Here is a 4,108-nt window from a genome sequence, read left to right on the forward strand (position 1 = left end):
GTTCCATGAGAGCAAGTCCACGGACTTGGGAGAAGCTCACCTCAGAGGATCCCTTTGTGGATGGGAAACCTGAAACCCAGTGCATTCCACAAGGCGGGTGCTTTAGCAGGAGGAAGACAGAGGGAAATGAAAGAAATGAGGCTGAGGAAATCCAAGTTCCCACATCATGGGCCATTTGAGACCCCTCAGCATCCCACCCGGGTCCTGTCCTCCCTACACTTCTCAAGGGGTCGCCTCACAGCCTGGCTTTCCTGATGCAACTCAGGAACTTTCAGTGACTTTCCAGTGCCATCCCCTACCTCAGGTTCACCCACAAACAGCATCCCTAACTACCTCACAGGCTTACTTCCTGTCCCTGGTGCCCACATGCCCTACCTGGCCATCTGAACATTCCTGTGTGTTTCACTTTGTTCTTGCTGCCTCCTCTGTCTGAACCCTCTTCTTCCATCTGCATAAGTAAAACCCATCCCAGTCTTCAAGAATCAGTGCAGGGAGTTCCCATCGTGGCTCAGCGGAAATGAGTAGCAAGCATGAGGACACAGGTTCAATCCCTGGTCTCACTCAGTGGCTTAAGAATCCTGTGTTGCTGTGGCTGTGGTGGCAGCTATAGCTCCTATTTGACCCCTAGCCTGGGAGCCTCCATGTGCAGCGAGTGCAGCCCTGAAAAAAAAAAAAAAAAGTATCAATGCAAAGGCATTAGCCTGCCCAATGGCCCAGCGGGCAGGAAACTTCCCTTCCCTGGGTTCCTTATTTGATGACTCATTTTCAAGGGCCCTGGCACTGGCTGCTCCACTCCCTGTCTTGCCTCCACTGCTGGCAAGTGAGTGCTCTGGGCCATGGGTCTGAACCTCTTTGCTGTGCCTCACACACTGGCACTCAGGGCACATTTCCTCAAGTGTATTAGTTTCCTGAGGCCACCATAATAATGCACCACAGACCTGGTAGCTTCAACAACAGAAATGATTGTCTCACAGTTCTGGAGGCTAGAAATCCAAGGTCAAGGTGTCAGCAGCAGAGGTGGTTCCTCCTGAGGGCTGTTCCAGGCGTCTCTTCCAGGCTTGTTGATGGCCATCTTCTCCCTGAGTCTTTTTTTTCGGCTGCAAAATAGTGTTTCCATTTGGTCCAAGACTTGGGAGAAGGCTCTAGGGTGGTTAGAAAGGTGCCTTGTGGCTGCAGAGAGGGGCTTCCAGCAGAAGCCAGGCACCTCAAAGGTAACTGGGCTCCAGAAGCTCCTAGTTGTGCTTGACAGTGCACCTTTCGAAGAAGTCGAGGCTGGGGACCAGACAGCCTGTGGATGTTGGTCAGGTAGTCACCCATCTTCTTGATGAGCTTCACCTCCTCATCCAGGAAGTCACAGAAGTGAGGCTCTGCCCAGGCAGAACCCAGGGCATCAGATCCAGAAGGGCCTGGTTCAGGTTCTTCTCCAAGAGAATGGCAGCTTCCATAGTGTTCTGGGTTTTACCCCCTACTCATCTTTTTTTTTTTTCTTTTGGTCTTTTTGTCTTTTGGGGGCCACACCCGCGGCATATGGAGGTTCCCAGGCTAGGGGTCTAATCGGAGCTGTAGCTGCCGGCCTATGCCACAGCAACGCAGGATCCAAGCCGCCTTTGCAACCTACATCACAGCTCACGGCAACGCCAGATCTTTAACCCACTGAGCAAGGCCAGGGATCGAACCCACAACCTCATGGTTCCCAGTTGGATTTGTTAACCATTGAGCCACAACGGTAACTCCTACCCCACTCATCTTGAGATGGCTTCCACACGTCTGGGAAGAGGACAAGGCCGCTGCACTGGTTTTGCATTTTCAAGAGACTGTCTGCACCCTCAAGTTTCTCCTTGGCCAATTTGCCGAAAAAGTGGCTCAGGCCCTCCAGAGCCACATCGTCAACAGTCGAAATAGAAGCCCAGGGAGAGAGGTGGGTGTACGAGGCCTGCAGGTGCATGTCGATCAGGCGGTAGACAACAGCCTCCACTTTGGTGGAGTAATTCTCATGAATCTGGAAGCTCATGGTTGATGGGTAATAAGGAGTTAAGCTCAAAAAATGGTGTCGGCTGGTCCTGGAGACCGAGGATAGTTGAGTGGCTGATGCCGAAGTTTGTGACTGGAAAAGACACTTCCTAGTTACCCATGTAAGGAAGGCCCCCTTGTTCGTCACATGTATCATTCAATGTGTTTTCTTCATTGCCCTGATTGTTAGAGTTCATGTGGCATGTGGACATTCCTGGGCCAGGGATCAAACCCACTGGCATCAAAACCACAGCTGCAGCAACTCCAGATCCTGAACTGACTGCACCACAAGGAGACTTCCTAATTTAGCTTTTTAAATGGAGTCTTGCCAATATTTGACAATATCCATCATGGCTCCCCTAGCCCCCAGCCTCTCTTCCACGATTTACCTGAGTCAAATACTTGAATATTTCAACTATTGAAGACTCACATGACAAGTTTCCAATGTCAGGTTCATCCATGTTGCAGCATGCATCAGTGCTTCATTCCTTTTTTTTCTTGTTAAAAAATTCTATTGGCGTATATAGCTGACTTAACAATGTTCTATTTGCTTCATTCCTTTTTATTGCTAAGTAATATTTCACTGAATGGCTATATTTTAACCATTGATCAGTTGATTAACATTTGGGTTGTTTCCACTTTTTGGCTCTTATGAATAATATTGTTATGAATATTTGTATACAATTTTGTGTGGACACATGTTTTAATGTCTCTTGGGGATATACCTAGGAGTGGAATGTCTGGGTCATGTGGTAATTGTATGTTTAACCTTTTGGAGGACTACCAGACTGTTCCCCAAAGCAGCTGCACCATTTTATATCCTATCAGCAGTGTATGAAGGTTCCAGTCTCTCCACATTCTTGTTATTATCTGTCTTTCTGACTCTAGACATCTTAGTGAGTGTGAGGTAGAATCTCATTGTGGTTCTGAGTTGCCTTTTCCTGATGGCTAATGATGCTGAGCATCTTTTCATGTGCTTTTTGGTCAGAATATTATCCTTTAACATACGTCTGGATCAGTCTGATGGGCCTCAGGCTGGCAGTATCATGTGATTGAAATCAGGTTGCTATGGGATGTTCTGATGTACTGGGGCTGTTTTAAGAGATGGTTGTGAGCTGCATAGGCAATCAGGAGAACAGTCAGACAGGGTCAGTAATGAATATCTGCAAGTCACACATGAAGCGCTCTAGATGAATGAAATGCCCAAGGACAATGTGAAGGAGAAGAGGGAAAGTTATTAAAGCTTTGGGGACCTTTAGGAGTTAAGAGTGAGGGGAGGAGGTGGAGACACAGACCCACTGTCTTAACTGGGGTGTGATGCACCTGCCAGACAGGGATGTGTGCTGGGGTGAAGGAGGAAATGAGGCTGGTAATAGGCATAGAGTGTCAAGAGGTTTATGAGGAAGGCCCGCCCCCTGTAGCCACAGGCAGCTGAAGCAGGCCAGGGAGCCAGAGCTCAGGAATGAGACTTCTTTGTTCCTAAGTGTCTGGGCAGGGCGAGAACCTGGGTGGGCAGGTCTGGGCTGTTAGAAGTCTCACATCCCTTGTCTCACTACTGCCCTCTGGTGGTGGTTGTTCCCTTTCTGCAGGAAGTTGATAAGTTCCTCAGCAAGAAGGAACAGAGCTGGGAGTGGAACCACGCCTGATGTATTCCAAACCCTGTGTTGTTGTTTTTTTGTTTTGTTTTGTTTTGTTTTGCCATTTCTTGGGCCGCTTCCACGGCACATGGAGGTTCCCAAGCTGTAGCCACCGGCCTACACCACAGCCACAGCAATGCCAGATCCTTAACCTACTGTGGAAGGCCAGGGATCGAACCCTCAACCTCATGGTTCCTAGTCGGATCATTAACCACTGAGCCACAAAGGGAACTCCCCCAAACCCTGTACTTTTTTTCAGGACACCATACTGTTTCAACCTCCTGAGGCGGGGGGGAGCAGCATGGAAAGAGGTTTTTATCATGTGGAAGGCATTTGTGATGAGGATCTCAGCCTCGGTGCTGACTCTCTTCAGAAAGACACTCCCTAGTCACCCGTGTAAGGAAGGTCCCCTTGTTTGTCACACATATCATTCAATGTGTTTTCTTCATTGCCCTAATTGT

General features: G+C 48.8%; 1 pseudogene; it reads right to left on the reverse strand.

Annotated features, from left to right (window-relative positions):
• Window positions 1-1,232: 1,232 nt before the first annotated feature.
• LOC125121308 (ferritin light chain-like) lies at window positions 1,233-2,011 on the reverse strand (annotated as a pseudogene).
• Window positions 2,012-4,108: the final 2,097 nt, after the last annotated feature.

The sequence above is a fragment of the Phacochoerus africanus genome, chromosome 2 (genome assembly GCF_016906955.1).
Source record: "Phacochoerus africanus isolate WHEZ1 chromosome 2, ROS_Pafr_v1, whole genome shotgun sequence".
NCBI lineage: Eukaryota > Metazoa > Chordata > Mammalia > Artiodactyla > Suidae > Phacochoerus > Phacochoerus africanus.